Raw genomic sequence first — 16477 nt, 5'->3', positions numbered from 1 at the left:
GTTGATGTTTGGGTTTGTGGGAAGACAAGGGTTATGAAAAGGTGGGAGTAGCGAGATGATTTTTTTAACTCAATTTAATTTCTTTAAGAGCTATTCAGTTTATCTATTTTTCTTAGATCAGTATGGATAATTTGCCCCTTTCTTTCTGTAAAATTTTTTGTTGTATTCTGGTTTTCAAATTTACTGACATGAAACTTTTCCCAGCATTCTGTAAAGACTGGAAAAAGTCTCCACTGTATCTGTAGTTATATTCCATTTAAATTTTTTTCTTGACTAGTTTTGTGATGAATTTGATTGTTTCATTCACCTTTCAAAGAATAAGCTTTGAATTTGTTGTTTTTCTCTGCTTTTCCTTGCTTTTTAGTACTATTGCCTTCCTTTAGAGTACCTTAAGTTGCACATTTAGCTTACAGGTTTCCATATGCATGTATGTTTGCAGATGTATATATATATCCCTGTGCTGGTTTAGTTGCCTTCCACAGGTTTTATGTTGTTATTTTAGCCTCTGTCTTTTAATTCACTTTTTATTTCTGACAGCTGGTTTTTTCTCTTTCTTGTGTGCTCTCTTATGTGTTTTAAACACTTTTCTGTTGGTAATATTTTCTTTGTGGAAAAAGGAATTCCACTTTAGTCAAACTGTGTTGCTGGAATTGGAAGACAAATATACCTTTTGGAATTGATAATGATTTTTTGGTTTTTACTAGGTGGGAGAAAATGCACACTAATATTGAAATTTCTGAAAAGTAAAAAGATCTGTAAGTCAATGAGTAGAAGTAAATGAATTTATAAGCAGGGGTATGTACAAGTGTTTTGAAGGATCATTCTAAATAATGAGTCAATTGGTGGCAGCATTTTAGTTTCTTCATCTATAAACTGGGAATGCGAACATCTTTACGACTTCATAGTCTGAGGGTAAGATGAAAATAGTAGGGAAAATACTTTAAAAATTAAACCCAGTGTGAGAACATAGCATTATGAGAGTTCTAGCTTCCAAGTGTTTGGAATCTGATATAATGGGATATTTGTGAGTGTGTTTTGTAGACCATATGGCACTGCACACACATTGCTGTTATTTTTAAGCACCTCTTTAAAGGAAGAACTATATAAATCCTTTAGGCTTTCATAGTCTAACCAAATTAGCACATTTAGAATATGTGCTGAGCAAGTCAAATATTCAGTTAGGTGACATCAAGGGGAAAAACACCTGTGAATGCATTCAGGTAGAAGGGAATGAAGAGCTTGCTGAGTGAAAGGCATCTATGAAATTTCAATCTTATCCCTTTTATCTAAGTATTATTTCAAGGCAGCACCTTATAAAGACTCTACCACACCCTTCTCTGTATGTGCTTTCTGCTATTCAATTTATTTTCTTTTAAACTATTATATCAAATCATTTTTTTTCCTTGGAAATAGGCAGGATACAAATGATTCATTAAAAATTTTAATAAACTCAATATACATATATAGAATAATGGAATGTGGGCTTTAAAAATTGTTCTTCAACTGAGAAATATATCACCAGGTATTAGGTGTTTTACCCATATTCTAAACTGTAACTATCTTTGCTCCTGGAGTTCAAAGTTCTAGTGATAAAGCATCTTAAAACTGAATTTCTCTCATCTGGATGATCTGTTATGATAGCTAATTAGTCCCTTTTGATGCTTAGAATTTATTTTTTCCAGAGCCAGATGTTCACTTACTGTTTCCAAAATAGTAAAACATTGCTAATTTGTTTCCTTGACATTAATCACAAATAAATCACATGTATAGAATAAAATTACTCTGTTCCTACACCTGGGCCCAAGTCATTAAGTACTTCAGATAACATTTCTCATGGCTTCAGAGCATTTATTAAAAGGCATACAAAGTACATTTTTAGAGTACTAGCAATCTAACTATTCATGTATTCATCCATTTACTGATTGGCAAATGTAGAGAAATTATCCTTCCAGGTCTGTCTCCCATCTGCATCCTACGTGAAGACTGTTCTGGACATTCTAACTTACAGGAATCTCTCTTCTGAGTACCTGAAGTATCTTCCTGGGCACTGAGTACATCTGTCCTGTGCCCTTTCCTGTATTACTAGGCAATTTCTATGTGCATGTGCTGTGACCCTCATAGATTTGTGAAATGGAAGCTTGAAACTTTCAAGCTGATGCCTCCCTGAGAGACCTGATATATAAATGTATTTGCAAATGTAGACTAGTGGGGTCCCCCTACTCTCCCTGAGATTTAGACACTCCCACCATGAGCCTCCTTCCTGTGATCCATGTACCGTGGAGAGTGGCCTCTCCACCTGTGTTTGCAGGTGCTCAAGCCCTCAGGTTTCCACCAGTGAGCTCTCACTCCAGGTAACCTGCTGATGCTCAATTCTCTTCTTCCACACTTGACCTTCTCCCTGTTTTTTCTTTTTATTTCATATTAATATTCAACTCAACAGGTTCTTTCTTCCTGATAACATTCCCTAAATCCTGTCACCCCTCTGCCTTCCCCAACAGCATCCTCTCTACATACAAATCAAAAGACAAATCAAATGATGAACCAGATTTCCTTACAGCTTTGTTAATAGATAATTTCAAAAGAATATAAAAGCTCCTATTCCAGAAAATTCCCTTGGTATTTCTGACAACGAAGACTCCAGCTTCCTGCTCCATTTCTCTGTCCTCTTTCCACCCCTTCCCCACCATCACAACACTCCACACCCTCCCATAATGCTTTCCACTTCACCGTGCGGAACCTTCCCCTGCCCATGACCTAGACTCTGTACTTACCCCAAAATACAGTCATGTGCTCAGCTCAACATCTATAAGAATTAGTGTTTCTTCCCTTTTCCTGACCAGTCTCCTCCAGGGGCAAGGACCAGGGCAAAGGGTTATTGCCTCCACAATATGAATTATGCCGTTCCTCCTGCAGTGAAACAGTCTCTCATCCAAACTGGGAGATGAGTGGAAAGTGGATGTTCCTTCTGGAACAGTATCTGCAGATGGTCAGGACCATATCTTTATGAGAATTCTTGCTTCACTAGCTGGGGTGACACTGCCTAATCTTTGTGTCCTAATTCCAGGACATATATCTGGGTGTGTATGTGTATATATATACACACACACATTTAATATATACGAATGTATATAGTACACTCATATATACATATATATGCATACATATACAAGTATATATACATATGCGTGTATATATGTATGTATGTATATATATGTATAAATGTCATATCATAACTCTGTAACTTCTCATGATTAGCACCGTTTTGGCCTCCTGTTTCTTCCCTGTACTGTTCGTGAGAAGTTACAGAGTTATGATTATGACATTTATGCGTGAGTTTCCTGGCAACCACAGCAGCAAGGAAAACCTGATAAACTTTCTCGACAGAATATAGGAAATAAACTCATTCCTCAAGAGGCATGCGTTTTCTGGCCTTTAATCACAAAAATAACTTGCAATCACATATGGTTATATCCTTGACAATCACTTCACAACAAACTCAGAGTGGTTTCTGTATAGCACATGTTTTATTGAACCTCTCATAAAAGCCAAAAGTGTGGCCTTATAGCACATCTTGGTGAAAGGCATTCTGTTGTGTCTAAGGTAACTGGTCCAGAAACCCTCTGGGTGGACCAAAGATGGTGGACATGGATTCAAATTCAGTGCCAGCAAGACGTGGCTCTCTGATAGAGGCTTGCTGGGCACCGGGGTCTCACTTTATTCACTAGAACGTGTGCTTGACCCTGAAGTGTATCCAACTGGCATCTTGTGTTTTTAAAAATTTTTTTATTATTGTATTATTTAATTATTTTATTGTGGTGGGGGTTGTGGGGAGGTAATTAGGTTTATTTATTTTTGGAGGAGGTACTGGGGATTGAACCCAGGACCTCGTGCATGCCAAGAACACCACTTGAGCTACACCCTCTCCCCACTGCCCAACTGGTGCCTTGTTTTACAGAGCTCAAGTCCTTGGGATGTGAAATGATTCAACCGGGCAAATCCAGTGCCAGAATTCTGGGATTCTGAGGACAGTGTCGTATTAATGTGACGGGTGCTTGTGTAGATGTTCTGATAGCCAAACTTGTAAACCTGATACACACACATAGTTAGCACTGTTTTATATTACAACGCTGCTATCCTTTAAGGTTCCTGAACAACAAACTTAGGACTGGAGGACACTTAGATGCACGTGACAGGAGCTGCTCTGTCAGTGGGATGGTCCTTTCAGCTCTATCTGTGTCTGTGTGGCCTGCAGTGGTGGAGCCGTGTTTCCGCATAGCTCAAGGCTGAGCTCAAGTCACACAGTGGGCTAGCTCGGTGGGCTGGCGCGGAGCCTCCGGGCCTGGGGAGCCCTGGTGGGAGCAGGCCGCCTCTGCGCTTACACAGCTGTCGGGCTCCTCATGTTCTCCGGCTGGCCCATCACACGTGTGGCTTCAAAATGTTCGAACCTCAGGCCTCAAATAATCTTTTGTTCCGCTTTCCTGCTTTGTATGTTTGACTCAGTAGCTTTGTTTATTTTCTTAAAATATTTCCTTTTGGTTTGTGTTTCTTGGCATGGCTCAGCTATGGTTTTTCTAAATGCAATCGTCTTCAGACCCCTTTGCCATTCAGAGTGCCACACCCCCAGAATGACGGACGGAAGGCTATTTAAGTGACTTCCACTTCCCCAGGCTGGCAGGGCACTCAGGACCATGGTGCCATCTCTTCTCAACCTGATGGCTGAGGGCGCATGGGACTGCTGTGTGGGGTCTGGGTTTCTATCACTTATGGTCCAAGTGATGTACCCAGGCCAAAGAAATCCCATTTATCTTCCAACCAAGCTTTTATACCATTGATATCAGCAGTACTGCTTTTCTGAAATTATAAGCTTCTTGACCTCAGCATTGGGCTTCTGCAACTGGGAAACCTTTAAAAGACAAACTTAAATTAAAGAGAAAAAAAAAAATATAGGGCAGTTTCTCTGCAGCAGCCCCAAGACATCCTCAGGCTTTCTTTACAGAGATCTACCAAGTTTTTTTTCTTTTTTTCTTTTCTCCCCTGAGGAAAGACATAAAACCATTTCCCTAAGATTGTCAACATTCCAAAGCATCTCATCCTGCGGGTTTCCTGTGTGCAAATGGCCACTGCCCTACCCTGGAGCTGCTGAGCTCCAGGCTGGAAGCTCTTGGCTCCCCGAGCATCCCCTTCAAAGAGGAAAATACCAGGCCCTCCTGAACCAACAATGAGACATGTTTGACTAGTGGTGATGAAATGTCTTCTGTAAACACTCCCTACCTTACCCACCTCCCTTTTTCAAGGACTGATTCACCACTGAAATATTTGTGTCACCCAAGTTCAAGTACATGAAACCAAACGCTTCAATGCCACAGAAAGCAGCGTGAACTTCACTGGCCAGGGAGGTAATTAAATAAGCCAAAGCAAGCTGCTGGTCTCCAGCAGGCCTGCCGGGACTACAGACGAGAGCTGGGCCTGGGCCTTTCTGGGTCAGATCTATAGTGCCTGCTGGAATCCACGTTGCACAGTGACTCCCTCCTCAAAGTTCCTGGCCTTGCTCAGCCAGAACGCATACTTCCAGCGCAGGAAGGGAGGGGATTTTTTTCACTGCCTAATGTGTTCTACCCTCAGCAGAGGATGAAATCTAAAGTCAGGATCCAGTCCCTCAGAGCCTGAAACCGTAACTCACGTTTATCTTTAAACTCTTCCATGGGGACAGGGTTTTTTTAACGTATATTTTCAGCATAAGATAGACTGTGAAGATTCTAGACCAATTATTTTCTTGGGAAAGGAAGAAAATAATATTGAAAACATTAGAAGCAGCCAATTTATCTATATGTTGGAGAGAGTATTTTTCAGCAGCAAGAGTGTAAGTATAAGTTGATACTCTGCTTATGAGCGGAACACTGAACCCAAGCTTTTCGGTGAGCAAATTCTCCTGGGGGTACCTAGTCATGGGGAAGATGCTATCCCGGAAGTCATGGTCCAGACTTCAGAGACAGAAGGAGGAGCAGTTATGGTCTCTTCCCACAGAACCGTGAATTTTATTTTCCACTGAATACCAAGTTATATCTTCCTAAGACAGTCTGTAAAAATTCAAGTTCTCCATGATACAGCTATGGTATATTATTTTTATTATGACAGTACTGAACATAACTGAAGGGATAAGCAATGGGCTGTTGTTCTGCTGTGTTTGTTATGACCATGTACACCACTGGGTGGAAATAAGTGGACTGGTATTTTCCAAGCTAGTGTTTTACCGAACACTATTCTCAGAATTTTAATGAAGATAGTATAAAACAAAAATTTGTTACTTATTGAAATTAAGTTTAATGACAGCTGATGACATGAAGTTTAACAGGTTTCTTTACCTTAGAATCTTTAATAACTGAATGTGCTTTGTGATTCTCCAAGGGGAGGTTCTAGTGTACGCCCTTTCCCAAATGTATTTCACAAAGTAGCTTTTCTTTCTTTTGCTATTAACATCTCTTGAAATATTGAGCTATGGAACATGGTTTGGTAAATTTGGGGTTAAGCAGTGTTTCCTGTGATATAACTAAGTTAATGTAGCCAATATAACTTACACTAGAAAGTTCTAGAAGATGCATAGAAGCAACCCATATTGATTTAATAATATTCTATGTGGCCATTAAGTACTGTTTTAAAAACAGTGCTTGAAGAGAATGCAATTTTATATGGACTATCTAAAAAGCAAGCAAGCCAAAAAAAAAAAAAATCTGGCTACAGGGCGTGGCTTTATTGGGCTTAATGTTTGAGTGTGGCACTTGTCACATTATGCTCTTTGAATTAAAAATACTTGTGTGGCCCCACCTGGGAAGCTGATCACCTGATCACTGAATGTAAATTTAGATTTATAAGAAAATCTGCTCTGAATTAGAGAGGGCTAACTACCACTTCACCTTTGAAAAATCTACTTACTTATCAGATGGTACTAACCTGTAGTGGAAACTTAAACTTCCTACCTCATCCAAGTTTAAGCCCAATGTTCTCTCCTTCCAACTTCGCATTCCTTGTCTGTGTTGCTCTGCATTAGTGAGAGGCGCCTACACCCAGAGCTGTGATGTGAAGACAGTGTGAAGACAGAAGCCCGCCTTCCCAAGCATTTCTGTCCCCTTCGCAGTTCTAATCACACCTCCTCAAGTTACTGCTAAATTTGCCAAGCAGCTGGCATGAGTTTGCTACCCAGAGCAAGGCAAAGTGTCCCTTGTTGAGGAGAGGGGCAGCCTCCAGGCTGCTTTTAATCTGATTGTTTTAATTTAATTTAATCTGCCTGGTAAATATTTTTTTTCAGCTGCAGAAATGTGTAAATCAACTAAGTGGTTCATAATCTATGTATTTAGCTAACAGAGCTCATGCTGACCAATGCGTGGGACCTGATAGGAGTTTGCATTTGCTAGCCAATCACCACCATTACCCAGAAGGAAAAAAGCAAATCATATGAGAATGATAACAACAAAAAAAAAATCTCATCCCAGTAGCAACTACCATTCTTTGGATATTTGCAATGTGCTGGTAACTTTTCATTGTCCTTATTATACTTGGCAGTGTTATCCCCATTTTACAGATGAGTTAAATGAAGTACAAAAAGGTTGAGTGATGTGCCCAAGACTTTCCACCTAACGGTGAAACCAGCATTCAAATCCATTTATTTTGGGGACCAATACCTTGCTCTTGCTGTTAGACTATTAGCATTCTGCGTCTGTAAAAGTGACCTGCATGATTTTAACCTTTTCAGTTTTATGGGCTTAGAGCCTAGATTTGTCTCAGTGGATTTGTCTGGGAACTTTTCGTTTTTTAAATGCCAGTCATCTCAAAATCATGATCCAATTGGATCTTTCAAATTTGCTCTAAAATTCCAGTGGAGACATAGTAGAAGATGAAATCACATGCCTCTACCAACATTTAGGACTAATATCCATTCTTTATCCAAAACTGGGACTCACTTCCACAGCCGCAAGACCATGAGTCTTTACGGAGAAACCTCATCTACATTAGATTGTTTACTTGAGTTTTTGTTTGTTTGTTTGTTTCCTGATGTAGGATTGTGTCACTATCAGCTTCACTCCTAGAACCGCTACTGCTGCATCCCATAGATTTTGGATTATCGTGCTTCCATTTTCATTCGCCTCCAGGTATGTTTTTTATTTTTCTTTGATTTCATCAATGGCTCAATCATTACTTAGTAGCATTTTGTTTTGCCTCTACTTGTTTGTGATTTTTCCGGTTTTCTTCATGTACTTAATTTCTAGTCTCATGTGATTGTTGTTGGGAAGAAATACGTGGTATGATTTCAGTCTTCTTAAATTTATTGAAATTTGTTTTGTGGCCCGGGCTGTTGTTGGCCCGTGGGTGGGGTCGGGTCCCAGGGCACCTGTCTGCAGGGCCAGTGCGGGCCTGGTTCCGGCCCCGCCAGCCTGCTGGAGGGCGAAGCCAGGTCCTGAAGTGGCTGACTGGGGGGTCTTGGGACTGGTGCCTGCCTGCTGGTGGGCTGGTAAGCCTCTGACACTAGGAGGCTGAGGGAGGATTCAGAATGGCACTTGTCAGCACCAGTGGGCTCGTGGTACAGTGAGTTCCCCCAAATGGCTGCCACCAGTGTCTGTGTCCCCAGGGGAGTCCCCATTGCCTCTTGCCTCTCCAAGAGGCTCTCCAAGATCATCAGGTGGATGTGACCCAGGCTTCTTTCAAATGTCTCTGTGCTAGGTCTTGGAGCATCTCAGATTTTGTGTGCATTCTTTAAGAACAGAGCCTCTTCCCTGCAGCTCTCCAGCTGTCCTGTACACAAGCCTCATTGGCCTTCAAAGCCAGATGTTCTGGGGTTCATCTTCCCAGTGCAGGTCCCGGGGCTGGGGTGTCCACTGTGGGGCTTGGACACCCCACTCCTTAGGGAGGACCTCTGCAGTTGTGACTGTCCTCCAGTTTGTGGGTCACCTACTTGATGGTGTGAGTCTTGACTATATCGTGTCTCCACTTCTCCCACCCATCTCACTGTGGTTCCTTCTTTTTACCCTTGCTTGTGAAAAATCTCCTCTGCTGTTCTTCAGGTTGCTCTCAGAGATAGTTGCTCTGTACATAGCTGTAATTTTGTTATGCCAAGGGAGGGGTTGAGCTCAGGGTCCTCCTACTCCACCATCTCAACTTACCATTTGTTTTTTAATGTTCTCACAAAAGTTCTCAAATTTATTTGGACAAGATCATTTATTGCAACTTGTTTTTAAATAAGAAACTTGAAAAGTAATTTTCTATAGGAGTATCAGGGTTGACTTGCTTTTTTCACCAAAATCTTGTTGGATGTATTAAAGGAATTGTATGGAATCAGTAGATTCAATTTAAAGAGAATTGAATATTTTATTGCATTTTCTCATTCACAGACACAATATAGCTTTATCATTTATTTCTCAATATTTGTAATACTTATTATTATTTGTCCTTTGAATTATGGACTATTTAGAATTGCTTTAAAAAAATTCAAAGTTTATGGGACTCTGAGGAGCATATTTTATCATTTCTAAATTTTATTAAATTTTAGTCAGAGAGTAGTCTGTGTTTTATAAATTATTTGATATCTGTTGGGATTTCCTTATGGGCTGAAACTATATTAATTTTCTATTGCTGCATAACCAATCATCTCAAATTTAGAGACTTAAAATGGCAGCCATTTATCAGCCCACAGTTCTGTAGCTCAGAAATCTGGCAAAGGGTGTCTGGATTCTCTGCCCAGGTTTTGACAATACAGAAATCACTTCTTGTCTGGAGGAACTGGGGCAGCATGCAGCATATGCTTCCGAGCTCATTCTTCTTGTTGGTTCGTAGCATTCAGTTTCTTGTGGGTGTCGGACTGAGGTTCCCATTTATTTGCCAGCTCTCAGCAACTAGAGGCCACCTGTATTCCAAGCCTTGTTACTCCCTCCATCTTCAAAGCCAGCAACAGAAAATTTCTCTTGGGTCAAATCTTCCTCATACTTTGAATCTCTGACTTTCTTTGTCTCTGACCTCTCGACTCAAATTTAAAGGGCTCATGGAATTAGGTTAAATCCAACTGGATTACTTTCCTATCTTAAGGTCAACTTATTTGAGACCCTAATTACATCTGTAAAAGCCCTTTCTAGTAGTACATAGATCAGTCTGATTGAATAACTGGGAGAAGCAGTATGTATACAAGGTGCAAGGCTCTTGGGAGCCATCTTAAAATTCTCTCTACCACCGATGCCTGTTAAGGATGTGTGCTTGAAAAGAATATATATATTTGTTTGGTGTGTTCAGTATTCCATCTATCTCTATTTGATCCAACTTACTAATTAGCCTCTTCAGACTCTTCAGATCTTCTATATCTTTACTAATTGTATAGGTTTCAATGCATCCAGATCAATGTTTGTTAATAGTTTGACATTTGTGAAAGTTGTGTAATTTAGGTAGTGAACTTTAAGACTTTAAGTAGGGTCATTTAAGATTTCATCATCTACAAGAGGGACTAACATTCTTTTACTCTGCTGACTTTAATTTTTCTACCTAGTATCTAAGAGCTTAACGAGAGTAAATTTTTTTTCTGCAGACACACCAGGTCCAACCTCTTTCGTTTGCTAATACTCTCTCCTTGGCATGGAAAGCTTGTTGTCTCACCAGTTCCGTTCTTCACTTCCAAAACTCTGAAACGTTCTTTAAGATACTCTTTAGTTATGTTCTCATGTAATTTCTGGCTTCCCAAGCAGCATTATCTTACAATTCTTTCATTTATTGTGGTTAGTACTTACTTCACTCATTCATTAAATATTCCCATAAAAGCTCTCACAATATTATACATCTCTCTCTCCATATATATATGTATGTAATATATATACACACATATATATGTAAATCTTTACATCTGCTTTCTTTTCTAGGTTATGCTATGCTGCATGGTTAAGTGTGAAGATTGGGAAGGGACATGTTTTAGTATCCAAGATAGTTCTTGGTCCATAATACTGCTCAAATTTTTGTTGAATAAAGAAATGGTTGAATATATCAACATTTATAGGTGTCAACTATGAGGGAAGGCTTTCATTAAATTATACTTAAAATATCACTGTATCTCAGCTTTCCCCACTAGTCTATAGAATCTCTTGGCTGGCGCAGTCGCCCTGCTCTACAGCCGCACTGTCTCTTGCCTGGTCTACTGCAGCAGTCTCCTTAGTGCTTTCCCCGTGTCCTAGTTCACTGACCTCCAGCCCGTTCTCAACACAGAAGTCAGAGTGAAATCCTAGAAGCTTAAACCATATCACATTATCACTATGTTTAAAATATTTCTTTAATAAAATGTATATTCTTTAAATTAATTTATAAGGGGGCAACCATACATTCCAGTTTGCCTAGGATAGTTCTGTTTATGCCTGTTGTCCCAGCATGAATCTCACACCTGTTGCCAAGATGCCAGTCCATGACCTTGGAGAAGATGCCCAGTCCATGAAACCATCCTAAAGCAGTGCCTTAAGAACTGCAAAGACTCGGCCATTTCACATGTACTTGTTATTTTGCTTTTTTAATCTAAATTTTTTTGGAAGGGGAGAGTAATTAAGTTTATTTACATTTTTATTTTTAGAGGATGTACTGGGGATTGAACCTCATGCACGCTCATCATACGTGCTTGTTATTGATGTGAGTGAATTAGAGTTGACTCGGGCACTGCACACTGGGCATCTTGGTTGTTTTTCAGCCTCACATTTGCAAGAGCCTTTGTATCTGAGTAATTGGATGATAGTGACAACCTCTTGATTCTTTGAGCTGACCCTGTAGTAGTCTTTGTTGACAAAGGGCGGACATCACGCCGTGCATTTGAGCCACTCGGTTCAGCCTTGGCAAGGCTCCTAAAATTTCCACTGTCTGTTGTAAAAATTAATAATGCTATTTTGACATGATTTCTAAATATATTGATCATTAAAACTGATGGCTACCACTCGTAGAACATTGGGATAAGTACAAAATACATTTCACACATTATTTACTTCTCTCATTCACAGTATAAGCATTTTTGTCTCTGTTTATAAACAAAGAAATTGAGATACTAACTTTTCCTAGGTTTGAATCATGAAATACCCAATGTTTCCTGTGTTCAAGACTAGTACTTGGAAGCACAAGTACTTAATCTTACTATGGTAGGTAAACAATTATCAAATAAACAACGATCATTGAACCTACAGAGATCAGGGCATTAATTTGTTTGTTGTAAATATAATTTCTGAGTAAGGGTACCATTTAACCTGCTTTGGGCATTTGGGATTTTAAGATTTAAATGACTAATTTTCTGACTTCAGAAGACCTCCAGTTTTGTTAGACAATTTTCATAGACAAACATTGCAATATTTTAGGAAAAGTGGCTTGCGTAGTGTTTGGCATACACATGGCATTAAATTATATACTCTTTGAATAAATGAAATAAGGCATGCATAAGAAAAAGGACAAATGAAAGTACAAAGACCAGGGAAGAGAAGAGGAAAGAACTTTCTGCCTGGGAAGTTGGCAAAAGCATCAAATAAGTGGTTACATTGAAACTGACTCCTGGAGGGTAAGTCTGAGTTTACCACAGGAAGGCTAGAGAGGGCTTTCAGAGCAGATGGAATAGCTTGGCAAATATATGAAGCTATACTAAAAACAAAAACCATGATGTGTTCAGGAAGTGGGTTCAATGAGCTCAGGAAAGGGTTTCAGAATTTCATGGGCAGTGTCTTCTTTGTTTGAGGAGAAATATCAGCCTTGATAGCACTGCTGTTCATGACTCAAGTTGATTCATTTTGCCTTAAGTGCAGTCTTAATATCTCAGACCGACTTCTGAGTGCTTGTGGATTGGGAGTTAGAAGAGACCAGAGCTGAGATGGATGGATGTAGTCTGATGCCATAAGCCCAGTTCTTCCGAGACCTTCACAAACTGTCAGGCATCAAAGCTACTTGTCTTTGAGTGAGAACAGCCTCCTCTCTAGGGGGCATTCTACTTGCCCACTATGTCCCAGCAAACAATGTAAAGCTCAGACTGCGGGGGCCACTCTTCCCTGATCACACTAGTCTTAGGAAGGTCAGAATCTGGTAAGTACTGTGTTCTCGAGGATTATTTAGTACGAGTGCTTCAAGGCCTGTGTGAGGGTCCTGCGAGCTGCAGCATTCCTTTGAGGGAAAGAGAAGGAGCCACAGGGCTGCAGCCCCACATATGAGAGAAACATTTCTGAGTGCGCTGCTGTGTCGGATTTGTTTCTGAGGAGGAGCCTTGTGAAAGGACACATGGACCAAACAGACACACAAACAGAAAAGCTACAGCCATGAATGCACTTTCTGCCACTTTTTCCTGAAAGGTGAAGGTTGATTTTGAGAACACAAAGACATGACAATACAACTCTCTTCTCTGTAATAGTGAGGGTGAGAAAAACCATTAAAGTTGCGTGTGTGTGTGTGTGTGTGTGTGTGTGTGGTATCTGGCTACTGTACTTTAACAATAATTCCTCTTGACATTATACAAGGTCAGCAAGTCACCTCAAGACCACCCTGCTTGAGGATTTGCTCTCCGTGCAGGGCTGTATTGGACTCTCTCAGCTGAGAAATGTCACCCAGCACCTTTCATATTTATGGTGACTCATAAACAGGAAACCAGTCCTGTCCATGACATTGGAACTTTTTCATATCTCAAATCCTTTTATGAAAATGAAAAAAAAAAGCACACCAAACAAAACAAAAGAACTTAGCTGCCTTATGCTTTCTGGGCCAAAATAAATATTGCCAAATTAGTAAGGCATACTGAACAAATTAAGCGCTAAATGCAAATTTATCGACTGAACTCCAATGGCAGACTCACCAAAGAGCGTACAGTGGTGGAGTGCAGCCCTGTAAGTAGGTGTTTGTGTTGGCGAGTCTCTGCAGAGAGGCATGGGAACAGTAAAAAAAAAAAAAAAAAAAAAAAAGAGAGAGCATTTCTGTTACACCCAAGATGAACAGTTTGTTTTAGAAAGTTCAAGTAAACAGTGTCTAACATATATTCACTGAATTCAGAACCTCAGTTGCTACCAAGAGGGAGATGAGAAAAAATAAACTGGCAAAATTTCTTTAAAAAATCTCACTTGGAAATGTTCAAGTCAGCCTCATAAATCACTGGATGAGATGGAGATATCCTTCCTCATCTCTGAGCCGTGAATAAGCCCCAGCAGTCCCTCACCAAGGCAAACAAGAACTTTTCCCTTAAGGATATTTGAAATCTTACAAAACAAGATTTATCTTAATGTTTTCTAATGTCCCGACTGGAATATATATGATGCATCCTTTTAAGTTATGGGCATCATTTATGGTGCCTAAGATTTAAAAGTTGCATGTGTATTACTTTAGCTCAGTGATTGATTTGAGGAGGGGTGGTTGGGGTGGAGAGTGGATGCGTTTGAAACTGCTTCGTTGTCTTCCTGCGGACCCTGGGCTCAGTGACTTCCCTTGCCACTTTGGTTGGGCTCTCTCACCCCTTTGAACATGAAAGAGCCTCAGATGCAGATTTCTGTTTGCGCTGGATGTTGCTGCTTCTTCAGTGAAGAGTTCCCACGTGCTTCCCGGGGCTTCCCATAATGCCTTGCCTCTTCTTTGACACTAGACAGTGGAAGAAACCAGGAAACAGAGAAGTCATTTTATCATACACTACAAATTGGGACTAAAATGGGAACCCCATAGTATGCCAAGCCTGGATGGATATTTGGAAAGCTTTGTTTTATAGACGGAAAACTTAGAGGCTCAGAGAGAGGTTGTAACCTGCCCAAAGTAACACAGTGAATTGGTGCCAGATAAATTCGATTTAGAAGATCAGATTTTCTTTATCTGCTGACTCTTAGCCAAAGTTCTTTATACGTATCACTCTCCCTCCTCCGTAGGTATTATTTAGAGGTCTTTTTTTACAGATAATATTCTCTTTTTACACCCAGCAGCTTTGAGTTACTACAGAGGTAAATATCTCCTTCTCCACGCCACTCCCTTGCTCAAGGAAATCCAGTGGACTGCTGCTGCAGAGGAGATCAAGCAGTTTGGGTTCTGAGGCTGAGGGTAGTCTTGGCCTTGGTTGGCCAAAACAAAGGACAAGTTGAAAATCAGCTTGTGCCAGGCAGATGGCGACAGGCCTGCAAAGCAGGAATAGGCCCAGCTATGACCCCTGGAGGAAGGGAAATATACTAATATTTAGTGCACGGAAATGAAAAAAGGCTTAGAAGTTCTTTTTCCCTATATGACATTCCCTAAGAAATCAGCCAGGATTACATTTTTAAAAAAGTATTAAGATAGTCAAAAAGATGAGCATCAGCTTGATTTAATTTATTTGCATAGCACAGTTTCAACTAACTAGAAACCGACTATGGATAACTCAGGACAGCTGGTAACACCTTCAGTTCAGAGGCCTGCACAGCATAAGTGACAACCTCATAAAGGCAGCTTAGTCTACCTGGGGCACTCAGGATTCATCTTAAATTCCTTTCTAGGTCAAAAGTCTGAGTCAGTGAGCACCACACTTCTACTCAGAAACATGTCCCTGGGATACAGGAAAACCTGGAATTGTTAAACACACACACACACACACACACACACACAAAACTCCTTTGGAGTCACTTTAGCTGGAAGTGATATAAAAATAGGTATAGTAATTTCAGGACATTAACCACATGTAAATATCTTGATGAAAGCAACCAAAGTTTACAGTTATTACAGATCAGTGCTTACTGATCTCTCCCTTGATTATTAGAATAGGCCCTCCCGTGGCCTTGGTCCTTGGTGCAAGAATGATAGTCCCAGCTTAGCTACTCTCCCCTTGAGCATGGCAGTTCAGAGTGATGCAGCCCAAATTCATCATGTTAGTCTACACAAGTCACTTAACACAACACCCAGATTATTCAAGAATTTAGTAAATATCTATCATTAATCTTGTTGTACTAACCTCAAGTTGTCATCATCACCGTCACCATCATCATCATTACCATTTATTTAACTCTTGCAACAACCTTGTCAATTCCTTAATGAGAAAAAAGCCAAAAGCCAACCTCACACTTGTAACTAGTAAATATATTATTTATAGTTTGTCTCACAAGACAAAGTCTATATTAACTGTCTGTAAAAAAGAACCTCCGTTAAATTTCAGAGAAGTCACTCAGCATGTTGAAAACATTCCTGTTCGTTATCTTCATAAATGTTATACTTAAAAATGTCCTTGGATGAGGTAACAGGTATCTGAGCACCACAGTCAGAAAACGCTGCCTTGACCAGGCTCCTTTCTGCTTGGGGGTCTTCTACCCCTCAAGTATACACATCTTGTCTTTCGTATTATGTGGTGACCTCTTTGAGGAGATAAATCTCATCATTTTTTTTTTCCACCTCTATTACAGCATCTGATGCTGAGCTCAGTATGTAGTAGGCATTAGGGAAAACTCGGCAATGAATGGACAATTCTGAGAGCCACTTTTGGCTGGGATTTTGGCTGGACCAGAGATGTCTT

The 16477-nt window shown here is 40.2% G+C and overlaps 2 long non-coding RNA genes across 16 annotated transcripts in view; one reads left to right on the top strand and one right to left on the bottom strand.

The window, feature by feature from the left end:
• Positions 1-16477, top strand: part of LOC106730486 — a 283593-nt gene that overhangs the window by 158615 nt on the left and 108501 nt on the right. For all 15 annotated transcript variants that reach the window (XR_004326155.1, XR_004326145.1, XR_004326157.1 and 12 more), the window contains one exon: positions 8053-8144. This is a non-coding gene — a long non-coding RNA (uncharacterized LOC106730486). The remainder of the gene's footprint in view (positions 1-8052; positions 8145-16477) is intronic.
• LOC106730484 overlaps positions 13058-16477 on the bottom strand; it is a 432222-nt gene continuing 428802 nt past the window's right edge. Inside the window, exon 7 of the long non-coding RNA XR_004326160.1 lies at positions 13058-14595. This is a non-coding gene — a long non-coding RNA (uncharacterized LOC106730484). The remainder of the gene's footprint in view (positions 14596-16477) is intronic.

Source organism: Camelus ferus, chromosome 15 (genome assembly GCF_009834535.1).
Source record: "Camelus ferus isolate YT-003-E chromosome 15, BCGSAC_Cfer_1.0, whole genome shotgun sequence".
Lineage (NCBI taxonomy): Eukaryota > Metazoa > Chordata > Mammalia > Artiodactyla > Camelidae > Camelus > Camelus ferus.
This window is presented reverse-complemented; position numbering and strand designations above follow the sequence as displayed.